We start from the raw sequence: 23,980 nt of genomic DNA, 5'->3' as shown, positions 1-23,980 counted from the left end.
TGTGTAAATGAATAGTGGGTCAGAGAGAAGCTGCTTAGCACTATTTAATCAGTAGAATTGCTGTTTCGCGTAGTTTTCGCTAGATTTTAAAGTTAGCACTAGTAAAGGGACGTACAGATGCAGGGAATGAGCTGGCACCAACTACAGGTTCGAAAATGAAATGACGGTGCGGCATTGATGGCCGGGAGGCCCCGTTCAGGGAGGTATGGCTGTCGGGTAGCAAGTCTTATTTCAGGTGACACCATATTGGGCAACTTGCGTGTCGATGATAATGAGATAATGATAAGAACAACACAACACCCAGTCCACGTTCGGAGAAAATCTCCAACCCGACCGAGAGTGGACACCTGGCCCACTGCATGGTAGACAAACACGTTACCACTCAGCTAAGGAGGCGGACTATAGCTTAGAAACAGTGCCGTTTGTCACACTGACCGAATAACGTTAACAAGATCAGGATAGTATTGACAAACCTCTTATGTTATGTCATGTTAACCGGGGACCTAGAAACGACGGAGAGGCTCCGTCCCCGCCGCAGCCGCAGTGGTCCGCAACCCCACGATGACTACCCCAGTCCACTTCAGTCCTCCGGCGCCCCACACCGAACCCAGGGTTATTGGGCGGTGCGGCCCCTGGTTGACCCCCAGGGAACGTCTCACACCAGACGAGTGTAACCCCTATATTTGCGTCGTACAGTAACGGTGGTGTACGCGAACATGGATAACTTGTTTGCGCAGCATTCGCCGACGTAGTGTAGCTGAGGCGGGATAAGGGGAACCAGCCCGCATTTGCCAAGGCAGATGGAAAACGGCCTAAAAACCATCCACAGACTGGCAGGCTCACCGGACCTCGACACAAATCCGCAGGGCGCATTCGTGCAGGGGACCAGGCGCTCATTCCCGCCCGGAAAGCCGGGCGTTAGACCGCACGGCCCACCGGGCGGGCTCGACAAACCTCTTACTCATCCCACTGCACAGTACTTGGCGCTCGAGCATAACGCGGCTGCAGTGAGTCGGAGCTAGTGACAAATGATGGTTGAGTGCGAAAATTTAAATGCTGTGCTTTCAGTAGTGAAAGGTGGCTACACTGAGCCACAGCGCCAGAGATTGCGCCAAAGAGTTTTATTTCGCCGCCTCCACTGGCAGTTCTTGTCGAGAAGTCGTGGTGGAGAGTGCTTGTCGAGATGTCGCAGTAGTCAGTGCTTGTGGAATAGTAGTAGTAGTGAGTCGGTGTTGAGATGTTGTAATAGGGAGTGCTTGTTCCATGTTTTATGCAGTTGTTTGATGGGCTAGACAGCAGATGTTGTTCGAATGGAGATATTGTAATGATCAGAGTGCCTTTCGTCAATATATATGAAGGTAAAAAAAAAATTCCCTTTTTTTTCATTATTTCAATGTCTTAAATAATGCGTCATTACAGGTTCAGTCAACAAAGCATCTGGCTTGTGTTCTTGTATTAGAGTGTAATTCTGGTTTCCTTACGCAATTATAGTACTTTTTTTTAATTACTTCAGTATAAATGATATTTAAAATTTCTTGTCTTATTGAAGAAGAACCGTGCCAGATGTGTACGTTGAATCACACTTCCACACACAGAACAGTTACACTTGTGCTTTGGTTTCGTACGTTTTATAGTTGCTGGGGACTTAATTAATTAATTGTGTTAACGGAAAATTTCGTTTCATTCTTTGTTGTTATTCTATGCAGTCAGATTGCGTACTAAAACTAGTCAGGGCCAACCGTTTACGAGACTGCGTAACCGGACAGTTAGCTACTAAAATTAAAAGTATTTGCATTTCATATTTATATAATTAAGCCCCCAATGCACGTGGCGACCGCTGCTTCGGATCGTCCCTTGGAATTCTTCTGATTGTATAAATAGCAGACAGTAGTATTGTTGTAGTAATTCGTAGTTTAGTAATTGTAGTCTATATTGCATGTGTAGATTTGGTAATTGTCATTCTTCTAATGGTATTTTTTGCAGAATTTAATTTTTGTTGTCTTGTACACGGGTTTGACAATTTTGTGCAGTTAGGAAGATTTCAATTGTTCGTTAATCGTGTTTGAGGGAAGCATTTCGTGTGAATGGTATTGTTGGAGATAAAGTGTCATTGTGTGTAAATTTCGTATAGTGACGAGTTTTGTATATTTTGTAAATGATTACGCGATCGATGAAAAAGGCCAAAATGATGGATAGTCAGAATGACGAAATTGTTGACATGGCGAACTCGCCAACACAGGACAACAGTATGATGAATAATGAAGTTGAAAACAATTTAATAGGTCGGAAAAATAGTCCGGAACCATTTCCAAATTTTTCACAATCAAATCATTTTCAGAATACGAGATTGACGACAGAACATTCTGGAATAGTATCGAACACAGATAGCTTTACTGCTATGACGAAGGAAGTTTGTTTTACGGGAAATGTTAGGGGCGAAAAGGACTTAGAACAAGCTAACATGGAGCAGTTAATGAGTGCAATATTAAATTTGGGATCACGGTTAGACTCACTGGGATCACAAATAGGAACAATTAAAACAGAGATAGGAACAATTACAACTGGTATGGCAACAATGGAAACACGGTTAGACTCAGTGGGATCACAAATAGGAACAATTAGAACTGAGATGGGAACAATGGAAACACGATTAGACTCACGAATAGGGACATGTTTCAAAAACATGAGAGATGAATTAAAGAAAGAAATCAGAGAAGAAGTACAACCGATTTTGAATGCTCACAATAATAGATTAATTTCGATTGAAATTAGACAAAAGGAACAGGATAGAGAACAGGAAGAAAGAGATCGCGTGATAGTACACAAATTTTCAGAGTTAAATTTACAACGTGCACACGATAAGGAGGAAATATTTGAGAGAATCGAGGAATCCGTACCAAATGACAGAATAAATAATCTAACACAACAATATGAACAGTTAACTATTAAATGTGTCAATACTGAAACCCGAGTCGCGACACTTACAGAAGACGTAAATAAACAGAAAGAACAAATAGGTGATTTATCGGAAAGAGTTGAGGAGATTTCAGATAAATTGACAAGTCTTAGCTTAAATGGGGACAGAGATTCGGATGATACAGCTCCATTACCATTTGCAGAAACTGAAGAGTACCAGAACATAAATAAACATGTTGAAAATCAGGGAAAATTTAATGAACGCGTTAAAAGGGAAGTTGAGGCATTACGAAAGCAAGTCAAACAAATTGAAGGCGAAATTGTAGGAAAAGACAGCAAAGGGAATTTAGAATCACAGATAGCAGAGGGGTTTGAAGAAAGTAATTTGTTTCATTTACGGGATGCAACAAGAGAGCGCCAGACGCGCGAACTGACAATAATCGACATTGGGACTGGGACAGACGCGGTAGGTCTTTGTCGCCACGAGGCGAAAACTTTGACTATAAACACTTTTTGACTGTTCGGAAATTTAAGGTCTTTCGCAATTCTAAGAATGGAATACATCCATGTTCATGGTTAGATCAATTTATGTACGCACTTCCACCAAATTGGCCACTAAGTCACAAACTGGAATTTATGTGTGGATATTTAGAAAACGAACCGGCGACGCGGATGCGCGCACTCATTAGAGATTGTAATAATCTGAATAATTTTTATCATGCATTTCTATCGGCATATTGGTCCGAAAACACGCAAGACAGAGTCAAACATAGTCTTATTATGCAGCGTAATTTTAAACAGTCTGAGTTCCGCAAGCCGGCAGAATACTTTAAAGACATGATTCGAAAGAATCAGTTCCTGTCCAACCCTTATAGCCCGACTGAATTAATTCGCATTTGTTTAACTAAGCTGCCACAATCGATAAGACAAATTGCTTTAGCCGGAAGATGTAAAGACGACATTGAGACTTTTAAGACGTTGCTACAAGAACTTGAGTATGACAGCGACGACGGGACTTCTTGTAATTTTTTCAGTAACAGTAATTACAATAGATTTTCAGAGAAAAGGGATAGTGATCGGAACGGACGTTATAGCGGTAATTTTGAGAATGACAGACGAAACAGACAGGACAATAGATATCAGCCTTATGACAATAACAGACGTTCTAACAGAAATTACACAGACAATTATAATAACGGTAATTCCTACCGGAATGATCAATCATACGGAAACAGTAATCGGTATCATCAAGACAGAAATTATTCATACAGTAATAGAAATTCTTAATACAGAAATAACCAGGGTAGTAGATACAACAATAATTTCAGAAGTGACAGTCGAAATTACACAGAAGCAGTCATGCAGATAGACAGGAAAATAGAGATTTTAATAACAGACACAACCAAGTATTTGCATCTAACAAACAGGAGGAACCTAATTGGCATCCTCTACGTGACAGAACTTCAGAGAGACAAGTGCAAATCGTAGAAATTGATCCGCGAAATGACGTGAATAATCAAAGACGTGACGCAAGCAATCGACAATGACTTGTAGCTTCGGCTTCTGGTAGCAATATAGACGGTTCAGAAAGTAATGACACTACGACTTTACACTACGTACGCCTGGAAGACATGAGAGACATTTTGCTAGACGAAAAGGAAAATAATGTAGATGCATTTTTACATCCTGTTATTGAAGTATGTGTGGGTAAGAATAAGTTCAATGCAGTTTTAGATTTTGGGAGCCCATTGAATGTCATTAGTGAATCAGTTTTTCGTATAAGTGTAAGAACTATTGCTTGTCCTGTATTACCTGTTTCTAAAACTACAATTCGAGGCGCTATTTCTGGAAAAAGTGTGGAAGTTAAACAACAGACCAACCTAAATTTCTTTTGTCAAGGATACGAATTTTCTGCTAATTTTATTATTGTTCCATTACTCAGTACACAAATTATATTAGGTATGGAGTTTCTTAACACACATAAGGCAATTTCGAACTTTAAAGAAGGAAGTGTGAATTTGACTGTTGCCGGAATGCCGAAATGTTTGAAATTTTTCGAGTGTTTAGCAAGATCTGAATCGGATACAAAATGTTTAAGGTTTCTTACTTCTGATGTTTTCGTTGAGCATTATGACGACAGTGTGTTTATTCATGACAACGACAATAGATACAGAGACGCGATGGATGATATAATTAATAGCGAAGAATTAATTAATGAAAAGGTTATGAAAGCTGAAGTGCCAGATGACGTTGCAAGAGAAGAGCTGCACCAAATTTTGACTTCACATGCTACAGTATTTATTCATCACACAGGAACTATACAAGGCTTACAATATTTATTTAAAGTAAAAGAACACACACCATTTCGAGGAAAAACGTACGCTATTCCTTTGGCTTACAGAGACAAGGTTAAGAGTGAACTTCAATACATGTTAGATCAAGGCATTATTGAGCCAGCAGTCAGTCCTTGTACCAGCCCATTACACGTCGTTCTTAAAAAGGATGGGTCAATTCGTTTGGTTCTGGATTCCAGACAGATAAATAATATCATCATTCCTGAAACTGACTGTCCACAAAATTTAGATGAACGTCTTCAACATTTCCATGGAATTAAAGTTTTATCCACGATTGATATGCGCGCAAGTTTTTGGCAAATAGAACTCCACCCTGGTTGTAGAAAATATACTGCATTTTTAGCCTTTGGTAACTGTTACCAGTTTCGGAAATTACCGTTTGGACTTACTGTATCTTCAGCAGCATTCATTCGTAGTTTAAACGAAATTTTACCTGTTTATCTTCGTGACAATATTACTTCATATGTTGACGATATTCTTATTGCTAAACATTCTTGGAGTGAGCACAACAAAATTTTGGATTCATTATTACGTATTTTTGCAAGAGTTGGCATTACAGTGAACTTGGAAAAATCTGAATTTGGTCGTTCTCAGGTGAAATTTCTCGGTCACATTATTTGTACAGAAGGTATTCTTCCTGATCCAGAAAAACTAGACGCTATTCGTAATTATGCTGTTCCTTCCACAAAACGTGATGTTCGTAGTTTCCTTGGTGTCTGTAATTTTCTTAGACGCTTTGTTAGATTGGACGACTTGGCCACACCTCGTTTATGTGAACTATCAGGAAAGAATTCTAATTGGTGTTGGAATGAGGAAGCTCAGTCAGAATTTGAACAACTTCGTGATGCTTTAGTTGGTGCTCCACTTCTTTCACATCCGGATTTATCTAAAGATTTTTGTTTGGCGACGGACTCATCATACAAGGGCCTAGGTGCACATTTATTTCAAGAGATAGAAGAAAACGGCGTTGTAGTACAGAAAACTATTGCATTTGGAAGTCGTGTTCTCTCTAAATCCGAAAAGAATTATTCGATTACGGAACTTGAAGCTTTGGCCGTTGTTTGGGCTTTCACAAAATTTCGGACATTTTTGTTTGGCAGACATACTAAGGTTTACACCGATCATCGAGCTCTGGAATTTCTTATGTCAACAAAATTAACTCATGGAAGATTGTCACGGTGGACGCTGTGTCTTCAGGAATTTGATTTTAGTATTGTTTACATACAGGGTTCTTCAAATATTGTTGCTGATGCTTTATCGCGTGCACCTATGGGTTTGAAACAAAGTGCTGAGGAGGACTGCAAGGAAAACAATTATTGTTTGATGTATATTCAAGGTGTTGCGATTGAGAATTTTATTTCGTCTTCGCTCCAGGACATCGCTAAGGAGAAAGGAAAGCGTAGCGATTAGACAGCATTATTTAGTTCGCAATGATATTCTTTTTAAACGAAAATCGGTCGACAACTCTCTTTGGTTAGTTTGTATTCCTGATGAGTGGGTTAATAAATTGATTTGGTACACGCATTTCAGTTATGCACACTTTGGTCCCAGAAAATGCTTTCATAAATTAAGAGAAAATTGCTACTTCAGTAATATGGAAAAACGTATTCGATCTGTTCTTGCCAAATGCAAATTATGTCAAAAGGCTAAGCCGCCAACTATTTCTCACAGAGCACCGTTGTTTCCTATCATTCCAGCGAAATTAAAGGACATGGCTGCAGTCGATCTGTTCGGTCCTGTGGTTCATTCTACTAATGGTTTTGCGTACATTTTAGTAGCAGTGGAATTGACATCAAAATATGTGTGTTTTACACCTTTACGCAAAGCAACAGCTCGTTCAGTGTCTAACGCTTTCATCAAACATTTTCTTAGAGAAGTGGGTCATGTTGATAAGGTTATATCAGATAATTGATCACAGTTTCGCTCTAAAATTTGGCTTCGTACTCTACGGCGTCGTAAGATTAAACAAATTTTCATTTCACTTTTTCACCCTCAGTCTAACGCTTTAGAGAGATGGATGAAGGAAATCAATAAATTGTGTCGACTGTATTGTCATCAGAATCACAGAACTTGGGGTCAGTATCTTCATATTTTTCAAAACATTCTGAATGAACTCCCTAATTATTCAACTTCTTTACCGCCTATACTGATATTAAAAAATAAAGCACCAACAAATCGCATTTCTGAAATCGTTCCTTTTCCGCCTTCACGGAAACTGCGGCATTCTGAAGTTGTTAAGCTGGCTCTGCAAAATATTGCATCTGCAGCTGCTAAAAGAGAGAAATCAGCTCAACATCCTGGTCGTTTAAAAATCTTGTCAGTTGGTCAGAAGGTGTTAATTAAGTCTCACTGTTTGTCGCACAAAGGAAAAGGCTTGTGTTGCAAATTTTTTCTGCTTTATAACGGTCCATATAGAATTCGCAAAATTATTCATGATAACACTGTCGAAGTAGAAACTCTTAAATCTCGACGCTCTAAGGGAATACATCGTATATCTAACGTTAAAATTTTTGTGGAATGACATATTTTTGAGAGACTAACAGTTACATGTAAACACACGGAGAGTACAAGGATACCGCGCCGTGTTCCGGCGGCGGCACATACTCAAAGCAACAGTCAAGTCTGCGCGCCGCACAAGGCAGTCGTTGACCGCAAACAATTACTTGGCTGGCTCTGAGCACTATGGGACTCAACTGCTGAGGTCATTAGTCCCCTAGAACTTAGAACTAGTTAAACCTAACTAACCTAAGGACATCACAAACATCCATGCCCGAGGCAGGATTCGAACCTGCGACCGTAGTGGTCTTGCGGTTCCAGACTGCAGCGCCTTTAACCGCACGGCCACTTCGGCCGGCCAAACAATTACTTCCTACGTCACGCGCCTACACCTGATCGAGCGCTCAGTGCGAATGCACTGACAGCCGTAAACAAATGCACAGTCTAAATTCTCCGAATAAATTCAGTATAAAGCTATAGTGACTTGATAAATTATGTTATTAACGTTCAGTATTTTTCAGGATACGGTTGTATAAAACATTTAAGAACTTCAGGTAAATTCTGTGTGTGTCCGACGTTAAGAGGACTTGCTATCGAGAAAATTTCAGGAAGAATGTAATTTCGAAGAAGAAACTAATATACTAAAAAGGTAACTATTAATTGAGTTTATTTTTCAGGCAACATAATTCCACTTAGGTACGTACTTTAGACGTAATTTGCAGCTCGCGATTACGTGATTCATACTTTGTGCTAATTTCATGTTCTATGAATTTACTTGTGAAGCGACGTGCTTGCGTACGTTAACTGATTTTGACAATGATTGATTAATGAACAGGGTTGTTATTTGTATATATTATGCATCGCTTGGCTGCACTGCTTTTTCACTGATGTCATTTTTTTTTTATTATGTGCCTGCTGTGCTTATTTATTTAAATTATAATTGTCACCTGATTAATTGTGCTGATATGGTTATGTATGTAAGTTATACTTTGTGATTTATCTGCTTGCGCCTTCATGTTTACTTATTAAGTTTACATATGAACACTTATTTGCTTATGCTGATATGATGCTAATGACCTGTTTATGATGTAAGATATATATTTGCTGCTTTGCGTATGGATTGCATATTTACACATTTATGTTTGGTTGTCATAACTACTCTTCAATTTAGAATATAGCAATGCTGATGTACAGTGTACGAGCATAGAGTTTAGGTTACACTATGGTATTAATTATTGTTCGCTTGGCAGAGCCCCGTTGTAGGGATTGTGCTGCATCCACTATGGTGTCACAGCCAGACACCACACGTGCTAGGTGGTAGCTTAAATCGGCCGCGGTCCTGTAGTACATGTCGGACCCGCGTGTCGCCACTGTGTGATCGCAAACCTAGCGCCACCACAAGGCAGGTCTCGAGAGACTGACTCGAACTCACCCCAGTTGTACGGACGACAGAGCTAGCGACTAGACGTACGAAACCTTTCTCTCTCATTAGCCGAGAGACAGAATAGCCTTCAGCTAAGTTAATGGCTACGAACTAGCAAGGCGCCATTAGCCTTACAGTGATTGTAATTAAAGTCTCCTTTGTGCGATGTACCACGTCTGTTTGTATTAAAGATAAGTATTATACCAGCTACGTACTTTTCTTCATAGCATTAATTACGTATCCTGTTCCAGTACTTCACGCCCGTCTGCGTTAGTCTCGCGTGCCTTTTAAGCCACCTCTATCTACAAGGTGTTGGCCCAGCTGCCGACACATCACATGGCGACGAGTCTACAAAGGATCTTGTGTTTTACTTTGCCCTAATTTCTTTGTGTCATGGCTTCGCCACAATCTCCAGATGTACTGTCCGAATTTTATCGCTTGCAGAATCAGCAGACGCAGGCGTTATTGGATGCTCTTGGACAGCTCGTCCAGGGTCAACGTGCGCTGCACACCGATGCGGCCGCCGCCGCTTCATCGCTACCGCCGCCACAACATGCTGTTGCACCTCAATTCAGACCCTTTGACGCAACCCACGAGTCCTGGCAGGAGCGGTCCCGTCAGTTCGCCTTCCACCTCGCCGCCTACAGAATTCAAGGTAATGAGCGGCAGCCGTTTTTGCTTTCTTGTGTCGGTGTGTCCACCTACCGAGTGATAGTGAAGTTGTTTCCCCGGCGCGACGTAGCAACTCTGTCCTACGAAGAACTTTTGTCTGCTTTAGATGCCTATTTCAAGGAAACAGTAAATGTCGTTGCAAAAAGGTATACGTTCTTTCGTACAAAACGTACGGCCGGTCAGACTAATAGGGAGTGGGTTGTGACATTGCAAGGACTTACTAGGGATTGTGAATTTCAGTGTGAATGTGGCCCCCGTTATTCAGATACTATGGTGCGTGATGCAATAGCACAGAACGTTTCTGATGTTCGCATACGGGAACAGATTTTGAAACTAGTTAATCCCTCCCTTCAACAAGTGATAGACATATTGGACAGGCAAGACACACTTGACTTTGCTCAGGACTCGTTTGCAACTTCGCCAGCAGTGTGTCACATTAACCGGCCCGCCGGGCCCGCTGCACGGGACGCTAGGCGGCCCTCGCGCCCGTCAGCGCAGCGGCAGCCTAGCTCGCAAACACGTGCGCCGCGTAAGCAAGCTAATGCAGTGAAATCATGCCCGCGGTGTGCAACTAGACATTCGCGTGAAAATTGCCCGTCACGCCAAGCTATTTGCTTTTACTGTCATAAGAAAGGACATGTCCAAAGTGTTTGCCAGAAAAAGCTGAGATCAATCACTCACACCAATTCCAGGCCCTTTGCTTCGCGCCGGAATCGAACCAAGGCAACTCAGGCTCGTGAACCTTCGCCCATGGATATTCATGTAGTTCATTCCACCCCGTCCGGTGACAGTGTTCATTCCACAAAAAGTGTGCGTCGACATCGACGGAAGTCCCGTCACGTCGCACGTGATTCTGTCCCAGTGTCTGTTCCAGTTGCACAACACAGTCGCTTTTGTCGTCAGCAGGACAATAAAATTTTTGTAGACTTAGACTTTGCAGGCAAAGTGATACCATTCCAGCTCGATACCGGAGCTGCAGTCTCATTGCTCAATCACGACACGTACAACCAACTGGGCAAACCTCCGTTGCGTGCCGCAAATGTTCAGCTCAATAGTTACTCAGGCCAGAAAATACCAGTGTTAGGACAGTGCAGCCTTCTTGCAACATACAAGGGACAAACAAAACTTGTGTCATTTTACGTTCTTCGTTCTTCTACTGCAGTGAACTTGTTTGGTTTAGATTTATTTCAGTTGTTTAACTTGTCTATAGTAAATCAGGTCCTCTCAGTGATTCAGACTGTGCCTTCCGCCAGTGTTTCTAGTCTATGTGAAGAATTTGCAGACGTTTTTGCACCGGGCCTTGGTTGCGCTAAGAACTATGAAGCACATTTGGAACTGAAAGCAAACGCGCAACCGAAATTTTTCAGAGCGCGCAATGTTCCCCACGCATTGCGTGATGAGGTCGCAAGAACATTACACGATTTAGGATCTCAAGGTGTAATTGAACGTGTGCAGGCTTCTCTCTGGGCCTCACCCTTAGTAATTTTGCCAAAACCTTCCGGAAAATTGAGACTTTGTGTGGACTTCAAGGCAACTGTGAATCCACAACTTGTGACTACAACTTTTCCTTTGCCCCGCCCGGAAGATCTTTTTGACAAACTGTGCCCGGGAAAATATTTTTCAAAGTTGGACCTAGCAGATGCGTACTTGCAAATACCTGTGGACGAAGAATCCCAGCGCGTCTTGGTGGTAAACACGCATCTTGGTTTGTATCGCTTCAAAAGACTGCCATTTGGGTGTGCGTCAGCACCTGCATTGTTTCAGCAATATTTACAAACTGTTTGTGCGTCGGTCCCTACTGCTGCGAACTATCTGGACGATATTGTGATCTCCGGAAAGACAGAAGCCGAACATTTGCAAAATCTCCGAACATTATTTCAGGTCTTGCGACAAAATGGTCTTCGCTTGAGGAAGGAGAAATGTGTGTTTTTTGCTCGGGATTTACCCTACCTGGGCCATGTCCTCAATGCCCAAGGAATACATCCGAGTCCAGAGCACCTCCGTGCCATACAGGATTTGCCGTCCCCGCAGAACTTGAAACAGCTGCAGAGTGTGCTGGGTAAAATAAATTATTATCATAAATTTCTGCGCAATGCTTCTTCCATTTCAGCTCCGCTTCATCGCTTACGCCGTAAAGGTGTTCCGTTCGTCTGGACGACGGAATGCGAACGCGCCTTTTGCCAGTTGAAATCGGCGTTGCTTTCACATACTTGCCTTACGCCATTCGATCCCCGAAAACCCCTTTTGTTGATGGTAGATGCATCGGATTTCGGGATCGGTGCTGTGCTTGCGCACAAAGATGGATCGCATGATCGCCCTATTGCCTTTGCGTCAAAATTGCTCTCATCTGCGCAAAGAAATTATTCACAGATAGAGAAAGAGGCTTTAGCTCTCGTGTTTGGTGTTACTAAGTTTCACGATTTCTTTTATGGTCGTCACTTTACCATCATCACGGACCACAAACCTTTGACATCGCTTTTTCATCCGAACAAACCGGTACCTCCGCGTACGGCGCAGAAATTCATTCGCTGGTCTCTTTTCCTCTCGCAGTACCGCTACGATATCTTGTATCGGTCCACTGCTAAGCACGGAAACGCTGATGCGTTGTCCCGTTTGCCTGTTGCTGAGGATAAAGCCTTCGATTCTTCCGAACTTGCTTGCATGTTCATTGATGCGGAAACCGATGACGTGGTCGCATCGTTTCCGATTGATTTTCGTCGTGTCGCTACAGCCACGGCTGCTGACCCTGTCCTTGCTCCCGTTTTGCGTTTTGTTGCTACGCAATGGCCCTTGTCCACGTCACGGATCGAGGATCCGCCGGTTCGCCGATTTTTTGCTCACAAGGAGAGACTTTTTGTACGACGTGGTGTTTTGCTGTTGCGTTCTGATAATGATCAGTCCAGGGTCGTGGTCCCACGTTCGTTACAGTCCTCTGTATTACGGCTTCTCCACCAAGGGCATTGGGGTATAGTGCGAACGAAACAACTTGCTCGTCACACTGTACTTGGTTCGGAATCGATGCTGCGATTACGAATATGTGCTCTTCTTGCATGGCGTGTGCCGAACAGCAATCCGCACCACCGCTGAAAATCTTTGCATGGCCGAAAGCCACTTTCCCTTGGCAACGCTTGCACATCGATTTTGCTGGTCCATTCTGGAGTGCTCGATGGTTGGTTGTGGTAGATTCATTCAGTAATTTTCTTTTGTTATCCGGATGTCTTCCACGACGTCATCTGCCACCATCCAAGCGTTATCCGCTATCTTTTGCATTGAAGGTCTTCCACAGACTATTGTTTCCGACAATGGCCCACAATTCATGTCCGCAGAATTTCAGTCATTCTGCAAGGCCAATGGTATTCAACATCTGACATCCGAGCCGTTTTCGCCTTAGTCAAATGGTGCCGCTGAACGATTGGTCCGGACTTTCAAGTCCCAGATGTTGAAGTTGAAAGAGTCTCATTCTCGGGAGGACGCGTTATTGCTCTTCTTGTCTTCGTATCGCTCTCAGCCCCGACATGGTCGCTCGCCGGCTGAGTTGCTCCACGGTCGTCCTCATCGAACTTTGATGTCTTTGATGCATCCGCCGCATCAGGTTCCTGTGCAGCGGCAGCCACCTGTTTTTGCTCCAGGCGACGTTGTATACTATTGCAACTATCGAGGTTCACGGCGTTGGCTCTCAGGGCGCATTCTTCGCTGCCTCGGCCGCGCGATGTATTTGGTTTTGGGGGCCTCTGGTGAGGTGCGTCGGCATCTCAATCAGCTGCGCCTCTGTCGTCGCCCGGGTTCTGCCGCTCCCCGTCTGCTTTCAGCGCCGGAGCCGTCAGGTCAGCACCCTGGGGACCCATCTACTGGCTCGCCTCATCCCCAGGTGTTACCGACGCTGCCTTCCATTTTGCCTCATGGCGTCGCACCGCCGCCGCAGCCGCCGCAGCCGCCACAGCCACCGCAGCCGCCTCCGGCGCCGCCCGCAGTGGACGCTTCGCTGCAGCCGCCACGCGCCTCCCTGGGTCACGCGCCGCCGATCGCTTCCCGTGACCAGCATTCCTCCGCCAAGGAACTCTTGCCCGCTCCGGACCAGATGTCGTCATCGCGCGTCGGATTCTCCGACCACATGGAGGTCGACCCTTCGCCCCCTCCTGTCTCTTTACGGGCGCATACACCGCATGTTGACGTGCACCCTGGACTAGGTTTTCAGGCGTTTCCTAGCTCCCCTCGGACCGAATGGCCGGGTGCGGGTGGCACAGCCTCGCCTGTTGTTAGGCTCCCCACCTCATCGCATACGTCAACATGGGGTCCTCCCCACGGCGGGCGGAAGCCTTATCTCACGACCGTTCGCCGATTTGCGGGGGAGGAATGTGGTGTCACAGCCAGACACCACACGTGCTAGGTGGTAGCTTAAATCGGCCGCGGTCCTGTAGTACATGTCGGACCCGTGTGTCGCCACTGTGTGATCGCAAACCTAGCGCCACCACAAGGCAGGTCTCGAGAGACTGACTCGAACTCACCCCAGTTGTACGGACGACAGAGCTAGCGACTAGACGTACGAAGCCTTTCTCTCTCATTAGCCGAGAGACAGAATAGCCTTCAGCTAAGTTAATGGCTACGAACTAGCAAGGCGCCATTAGCCTTACAGTGATCGTAATTAAAGTCTCCTTTGTGCGATGTACCACGTCTGTTTGTATTAAAGATAAGTATTATACCAGCTACGTACTTTTCTTCATAGCATTAATTACGTATCCTGTTCCAGTACTTCACGCCCGTCTGCGTTAGTCTCGCGTGCCTTTTAAGCCACCTCTATCTACAAGGTGTTGGCCCAGCTGCCGACACATCATCCACTTGTTGACATTCTGTTCTCTACTGGTATATTTACTCGCTGTTGCATGTTTTGCTTACGCTCAGTGCCTTATATTTTTAAGATAAGAAAATGAACTGCTATAATTCGACGAACGACATTAGTACAAGAAACTTCATAGAAGTCACATGAGCTGGAGGTTTTATGGAAGCTGTATAAATTTATGCTAATAGGAAGGAAGCTAACGACATGACATACCAACACTAGGGTTAGACCATTGACAGTTATTACACTGCATTCTTCGTGAGCAATTGAAATAGGAAGTGACACTTCACACAAGAAATACTCCACATGTATGTTTCTGATTTGCCATGATTCTTGAAGTGGTGTACACACTGTGAAATATTACGATTTATTCACTCAAAGTCTTATGTGATCTTTCATACTACGTACTCGTACTTACTTACTGAGAGTTATTCGAACTAAAGGTTGTTAGAGGTCATGTATGCATTTCTTTTATTTAATGATGGACAAGGTAACCAAAATGTATCTTATGATTCATAATGAGTAGAAGATATGGGTTAGATGGATTACACAGAGGTTGTGTGTGGACATTGTGTCTTCGTATTGTATGGCATTATGTATTGAAGTTTGCACTAGAATTTTATCTGTACTTGTTCGAGGAGACTGACTAGAAGAAAGAGTTGTTATGGAAGTGAAATGATATTGATGCTAAGGTTTATATGTATCGACGTAAGAGGTATTATTGAGGTATTGAGATTATGTGAAGTTGATGATTATTGGAGTTTTGGTGAACAAGAGGTAAGGTAAATGATATTGATGATAAGGTTTATATGTATCGACGTAAGAGGTATTATTGAAGTATTGAGATTATGTGATGCTGATGATTACTGGAGTTTTGGTGGATAAGAGGTAAAGTAAGTGAGGAGTATATTTTTTTTTGTTGGTTTATATGGAACAAGGAGGATGAAGATGGCAGACTAGAACACTCAAGTAGAAGTAAGATTGTCTACACACGCACTTTGTTAAATCACTAAGCAGTATATACTTTTTTTTTTTTTGAAGAGAAGAAGTATTTGCATATCTTGGCACACTGACAGTTGTTCAGCAACAGTACATTTGATTTGGCTTGGCAGACATTGCTCTTGACATGATGACTATGACGTTTACTAACTATTATTGACTGTTATACATTGCTGCCACTACTACTTGATACACATGATGAACATCAAATTTAGACAGAATTGCATTTACACAGTTAACACTATTCAATTACACAGTAGCACTAATGTGGACGAAAGATGAGTGAGTGTGTTTTGTGTGTTTTCCCTTCCTAATCCCAGATAATTGGTACCGACCTATCTCCTAAATATTATTTTACTTGTCTGTTGTGGCTTGCACTGACACCCATAAATATTATAGGTTTACTGATATTTGTGTATTTGTAATAGTAATATGACAATTATCTGATATCATTTGTGTGTTTATTATAATTTGTGTGTTTAGTGTAAGAGCATTCATAATAATTTTGTAAAAGCAATTGTGTGTGCATTCAAACTGTTGTTCACACCTGCACCTGTTCAACATTGATGTGTGACACTTCAAAATGTTTAATTTCTGCTGATGAACTGTGTGATTAGTGATAGTAAATATTATGAACTGTTACTTGCACTTTTTCTACATGATTGGTGCCACTAGGACATGTTTAATTTCTGCTGATAAACTCTGATGAACAGTGTGATTAGTGATAGTGAATATTATGGACTGCTGTCTGCACCTGTTCAACATTACTGGGTGTCACTAGTGGAACTGCTTATACTGAAATGATGTCACTTGTTGGTGTCTGCACCTGTTCAACATTGCTGGGTGCAACTGATGGAACTGCTTCTATTGAAATGATGTCACTTATTGGTGTCTGCACCTGTTCAACATTACTGGGTGCCACTGATGGAACTGCTCAACCAGTGATGAGATGTCACTTGTTCCTGTCTGCACCTGTCAACATTACTGGGTGTCACTAATGGAACTGCTTCTACTGAAATGATGTCACTTGTTGGTGTCTGCACCTGTTCAACATTGCTGGGTGCCACTGATGGACTGCTGCTACTGAAATGATGTCACTTGTTGGTGTCTGCACCTGTTCAACATTGCTGGGTGCAACTGATGGAACTGCTTCTATTGAAATGATGTCACTTGTTGGTGTCTGCACCTGTTCAACATTACTGGGTGCCACTGATGGACTGCATCTATTGAAATAATGTCACTTGTTGGTGTCTGCACCCGTTCAACATTGCTGGGTGCCACTGATGGAACTGCTTCTACTAAAATGATGTCACTTGTTGGTATTTGCACCTGTTGACCATTGCTGGGTGCTACTGCTGGAACTATCAACTACTTATTTTTTTTGAATCATTGAAAGCATTTTATGTGAACATTTGTATAAAATGATATTTGTGTATTGTGTAAACTATTATGTAAAGTCACATGTATGAAAGAATTTGTATTGCTTACTGTATTTTATATATTAGGTTTTTGAAAGGTCAGTGCAAAGCCAAAATTTTATCTAATTATGTGATATTTACGTATTAATATTATCTTTTATTTTTGTCTGTATTTTTGTGGACGAATTTGGTGGAATTTTCACCACAAATGCTGGCAAAAATACCATCAAATTGTAGCCCGTGGAGGGGGGGCATATGAAAGGTGGCTACACTGAGCCACAGCGCCAGAGATTGCGCCAAAGAGTTTTATTTCGCCGCCTCCACTGGCAGTTCTTGTCGAGAAGTCGTGGTGGAGAGTGCTTGTCGAGATGTGGCAGTAGTCAGTGCTTGTGGAGTAGTAGTAGTGAGTCGGTGTTGAGATGTTGTAGTAGGGAGTACTTGTTCCATGTTTTATGCAGTTGTTTGATGGGCTAGACAGCAGATGTTCGAATGGAGATATTGTAATGATCAGAGTGCCTTTCGTCAATATATATGAAGGTAAAAAAAAATTCCCTTTTTTTTTCATTATTTAAATGTCTTAAATAATGCGTCATTACAGGTTCAGTCAACAAAGCATCTGGCTTGTGTTCTTGTATTAGAGTGTAATTCTGGTTTCCTTACGCAATTATAGTATTTATTTTTTTTAATTACTTCAGTATAAATGATATTTAAAATTTCATGTCTTATTGAAGAAGAACCGTGCCAGATGTGTACGTTGAATCACACTTCCACACACAGAACAGTTACACTTGTGCTTTGGTTTCGTACGTTTTATAGTTGCTGGGGACTTAATTAATTAATTGTGTTAACGGAAAATTTCGTTTCATTCTTTGTTGTTATTCTATGCAGTCAGATTGCGTACTAGAACTAGTCAGGGCCAACCGTTTACGAGACTGCGTAACCGGACAGTTAGTTACTAAAAATTAAAAGTATTTGCATTTCATATTTATATAATTAAGCCCCCATGCAGTAGGTCATTACTAAGCACTACGAGATCTGTGGCTCTAATTTTGACGCAGGTCGATTGATTAAGGTTGATTCCTCACAAATGTCCTTTTTTCTTCTTAAAATAAGAGATGGAATTGGTGATGTGCACTTGTAAATGGAGATACATGCTCTTAAATCATCCCGATCCATGTTCGATGGAGAAGAAAATGGAACAGAGTTTTTCATACATCAGTCGGTAGAGCAGGAACCCTTAAATGATTACTTTGTGTCTGTCTCTCAGTCTGTCATACCTTTTTCTCAGGAAATGATGGAGGTGTCAAGTCGAAATTAGTCAAATGCTGTCTATGGTCCCTTCGCGGTGTAGAAAATTTAAACTGCCTAGTCAAAGCTGCTGTGTCGTCCGAACAAAACGCAAACAGGGCAAAAGCACCACGAGATGGTTCCAGTGCCATACAGACTCGCCACTCGCCACTCGAGTTCCACCAGCGCCACGGGCGGCACTAAGGATGAAAACGTCGACTTCACCTCGACCAATTGCCGGCCGAGTACAATCTGCTAATGACAGAAGCCTACTCAAGAGATAGCACAGGAGCTCTCATCCACTTGGTTATAGATCATAGTCCAGGGCTGACTTACAAACGTCGTTTAGTGAACTCTTCGAAATGAACAGACAGTTGTTTAAAGTGCATTTGATATGTATTGTGAAGTTTATCTACGATTATTTGCACTTATGCACTTACCCATTGAGGGCCTTCTTTGTGTTACATTACAAGAAGTGTTGCATTCTTAATTATTCAACAAGTCACAAAGATAAGTAAACTTTTTAACTCATTTTTGTAAATTTGTTACTAATTTGTTGGAGTGATGTAAAACCTTCGTTCTCCTAACCTACTACCTGACCTACGGGCATAGTTGTATAACAGCGACAGAGAGAAATTGTCTTAGCAGTATACTGCACCAGAAGCCGTTTCACGAACTGACAAACACGACCTACCTTAACAACAGTGGCAACTCGGACTCCACAGCAGTAGTGACGCGGCATTTACAAAACTGGCGACGAGGGTTTACAAAAATAAGCAATGAAAAGATACGACCCTTTAAGTCACGTCTTTAGGATTTCTCAAATTCACTCGTCACAACCTGTAGATCAACTAACTTGTTTTATACGGAACCCTCAGAGCGCGATTTTTACCCGAAATTGTCCCGTTCTGAACTGTCGTCCTGCTTTATGAGTCTTACGTATTTGTTGTGGCCTTCAGTCCGATGACAGATTTGATGGAGCTTCCTACGCTAGTCCATCCTGAGAAGTCTCTTCATGCACCGGCTGATTCGATAAAAACGTCGGGGTTACAGAGAAAGGGTGTACCTGGAGGGAAGACGGCGTTCTTTCCGCAAACTGAGAAAATTTAGAGAATAGGCATTTGCAGCTGACTGCAGAACGTACTTACTGGTGTCAAAGTCGGCCGCATTTCACGTGAGGACCGCAAATACACTCCTGGAAATTGAAATAAGAACACCGTGAATTCATTGTCCCAGGAAGGGGAAACTTTATTGACACATTCCTGGGGTCAGATACATCACATGATCACACTGACAGAACCACAGGCACATAGACACAGGCAACAGAGAATGCACAATGTCGGCACTAGTACAGTGTATATCCACCTTTCGCAGCAATGCAGGCTGCTATTCTCCCATGGAGACGATCGTAGAGATGCTGGATGTAGTCCTGTGGAACGGCTTGCCATGCCATTTCCACCTGGCGCCTCAGTTGGACCAGCGTTCGTGCTGGACGTGCAGACCGCGTGAGACGACGCTTCATCCAGTCCCAAACAAGCTCAATGGGGGACTGATCCGGAGATCTTGCTGGCCAGGGTAGTTGACTTACACCTTCTAGAGCACGTTGGGTGGCACGGGATACATGCGGACGTGCATTGTCCTGTTGGAACAGCAAGTTCCCTTGCCGGTCTAGGAATGGTAGAACGATGGGTTCGATGACGGTTTGGATGTACCGTGCACTATTCGGTGTCCCCTCGACGATCACCAGTGGTGTACGGCCAGTGTAGGAGATCGCTCCCCACACCATGATGCCGGGTGTTGGCCCTGTGTGCCTCGGTCGTATGCAGTCCTCATTGTGGCGCTCACCTGCACGGCGCCAAACACGCATACGACCATCATTGGCACCAAGGCAGAAGCGACTCTCATCGCTGAAGACGACACGTCTCCATTCGTCCCTCCATTCACGCCTGTCGCGACACCACTGGAGGCGGGCTGCACGATGTTGGGGCGTGAGCGGAAGACGGCCTAACGGTGTGCGGGACCGTAGCCCAGCTTCATGGAGACGGTTGCGAATGGTCCTCGCCGATACCCCAGGAGCAACAGTGTCCCTAATTTGCTGGGAAGTGGCGGTGCGGTCCCCTACGGCACTGCGTAGGATCCTACGGTCTTGGCGTGCATCCGTGCGTCGCTGCGGTCCGGTCCCAGGTCGACGGGCACGTGCACCTTCCGTCGACCACTGGCGACAACATCGATGTACTGTGGAGACTTCACGCCCCACGTGTTGAGCAATTCGGCGGTACGTCCACCCGGCCTCCCGCATGCCCACTATACGCCCTCGCTCAAAGTCCGTCAACTGCACATACGGTTCACGTCCACGCTGTCGCGGCATGCTACCAGTGTTAAAGACTGCGATGGAGCTCCGTATGCCACGGCAAACTGGCTGACACTGACGGCGGCGGTGCACAAATGCTGCGCAGCTAGCGCCATTCGACGGCCAACACCGCGGTTCCTGGTGTGTCCGCTGTGCCGTGCGTGTGATCATTGTTTGTACAGCCCTCTTGCAGTGTCCGGAGCAAGTATGGTGGGTCTGACACACCGGTGTCAATGTGTTCTTTTTTCCATTTCCAGGAGTGTATAATAGAAATTAGGGCTCGCACGAATGCACACAGACAGTCGTTTTTCCCTCTTCTTGTGCCAACGTCAATGATTTTACTGTCCAGATAGCAAAACTCATCGACTGCTTGCGGTGACCTGGCGATGTAGCGCGACGCGTTAGCACGTTGCTTCCGGGATTCGGGAAGGACCGTCGACCTCCGAATGAATTTGCCCTGCGCATTGACAGCGAGGGCCCGTGTGCCGGCCAGCCTGGATGTGGTTTGCTGGCAGTTGCCAAAACTAGGTGAATGCCGACCTGGTATCCGTGTCCCACCTCAGTCACACTATTCGTAAGCATTTTGAAGAGGCGTGCATGAATCACAGCTCGACGGGGATTGGGAGGCGACAGGAAGGACACCTGGGCACTCCCTATCACTGACACTGCCAAATCTAAATTACCGGGTGTATCGGGGTATAAATAAGATAGTTTAATATGTGGTACCTTAATATGTACACACGTACCCGAGCCGTGAACTGCTCGTATTCATGCCATTTATTCTTCGCAAGGCTAAAGAAAAATCAAGACACTTTCATAGGATTTGTCGCCCTGGAAAAAGCGTTCGACGATATAAAATGGTGCAAGCTGTTCGAGATTCTGAAAAAAGTAGGGGTAAGCTATAGGGAGAGACGGGTCATATACAACATGTACAACAACCAAGAGGGAATAATAAGAGTGGACGATCAAGAACGAAGTGCTCGTATTAAGAAGGGTGTAAGACAAGGCTGTAGCCTTTTGCCCCTACTCTTCAATCTGTACATCGAGGAAGCAATGATGGAAATAAAAGAAAGGTTTAGGAGTGGAATTAAAATACAAGGTGAAAGGATATCAATGATACGATTCGCTGATGACATTGCTATCCTGAGTGAATGTGAAGAAGAATTAAATAATCTGCTGAACGGAATGAACAGTCAAATGAGTACACAGTATGGTTTGAGAGTAAATCGGAGAAAGACGAAGGTAATGAGAAGTAGTAGATATGAGAACAGCAAGAAACCTAGCATCAGGATTGATGGTCACGAAGTCAATGAGGTTAAGGAATTTTGCTACCTAGGCAGTAAAATAACCAATGACGGACGGAGCAAGGAGGACATCGAAAGCAGACCCGCTATGGCAAAAAAGGCATTTCTGGCCAAGAGAAGTCTACTAATATCAAATACCGGCCTTAATTTGAGGAAGAAATTTCTGAGGATGTACGTCTGGAGTACAGCATTGTATGGTAGTGAAACATGGACTGTGGGAAAACCGGAACAGAAGAGAATCGAAGCATTTGAGATGTGGTGCTACAGACGAATGTTGAAAATTAGGTGGACTGATAAGGTAAGGAATGAGGAGGTTTTACGCAGAATCGGAGAGGAAAGGAATATGTGGAAAACACTGATACGGAGAAGGGACAGGATGATAGGACATCTGCTAAGACATGAGGGAATGACTTCCATGGTACTAGAGGGAGCGGTAGAGGGCAAAAACTGTAGAGGAAGACAGAGATTGGAATACGTCAAGCAAATAATTGAGGACGTAGGTTGCAAGTGCTACTCTGAGATGAAGAGCTTAGCACAGGAAAGGAATTCGTGGCGGGCCGCATCAAACCAGTCAGTAGACTGATGACCAAAAAAAAAATTGTTCGCCATCCTCCATCACGGTAGTGCCGGCCCGTTTTCTTATTCCATTTACTGGCGTCACTAACTTCCTGCCTTACTTGCCCGTGAGTGGCAGCAGCAGCGCATATCGATAAGTGCACTGTTGTACCATCTCTGGAGCGACCAATAGTATTTCCGGATCGTCGTATGTCTGAAAGTCAGTTGGAGATGGACCAGCAGTGCAGTCGGGACGCAGCAGCAGTGCAGTCGGGGACGGAGCTCCGGTGAGGCGCGGACAGCCAGTGATCGCCGACCACTGGCGACACATATGAACTGCCCAGAGGACCGAGGTTGGAGAGGGATGACCATTGGTTGGTCATTCTGTTGGTCGTCTCATCGGCCGACGTATATTTGGTCTTTTCACCGTTTCCAGGCCTAAGCATTCGGTCGGTTGGCGTGGAGCAGCGAGGAAGTTCTCGTCGCGCGGAGTCGGGCCGGAGCCGCTGGCGGCGTGCACGCGCAGTTGGACTGTGAGGTGCTGCTTGCGAATGATATGGAGTTCGTCGCCCACTGATCTTAGACATGAATGTTGAGTTCTCACTTAACCCACTATCGAGCCTCAACTGTTTACATTTCTTCGTTTGATGCTACCGGTCGCTTCGGGAAATTCCCGCCACCAACAACGTGTGTGTATTTAAGTCGGCCAAGATTCCAGCCGTCTTCCTGTGGAGTTCAACTTAATTTATTCCCTGTTATTGAAGTTGACCAGCGCTATCTTCTGACGTTCCGGTTACCTGCCTTTATCGTTGATGTAATTTTCGGCGGTGTATTTTCCTCGTCGTGTTGTTGCTTTCCAGTATCGTGTGTAGTTCGACAGCTGACGTGTTGTTGGTCGTTGTGGGCGTCAATATTCTGTGTATTGAAATCTCGTTGTCGTTTTGCTGGATGCATGGAGCAGAACTGATTTTGTTGATTGGTCGGTCGGCTGTCTGTCGGTTGGATTGTCTTCACATTAAGAAGTCGTTGGACAGGCTGCCTGTCTTACCTAAACGGGCCTAACAGAATCCCAGGCCGATCCTTGGAAACTTCTGAGCGCCATTCCTTGTGTGTTACATAGTAATTTCTCTGTTTGGGTTTTAGTAATTTGATTGATGTGTGGCCTTCAGCCGAGTTTTAATATCTCTTAGATTAATGTTCTTGTCTTGCCCTTTGGCGTGAAGTGTTTTAAGGTAAGGTCTTCTGCCTTGTGATTTTAGGTCTTATTATTGCTTAATGTGCGGCCTCCAGCCAAGTTCCGTTAAAATTAATTTGCCAAGGCCTTCAGCCTGTTTAGATTGAAGATTTAGAAAATATGTTTGCGTGAATC

This window comes from Schistocerca nitens, chromosome 10, assembly GCF_023898315.1.
Source record: "Schistocerca nitens isolate TAMUIC-IGC-003100 chromosome 10, iqSchNite1.1, whole genome shotgun sequence".
NCBI lineage: Eukaryota > Metazoa > Arthropoda > Insecta > Orthoptera > Acrididae > Schistocerca > Schistocerca nitens.
This window is presented reverse-complemented; position numbering follows the sequence as displayed.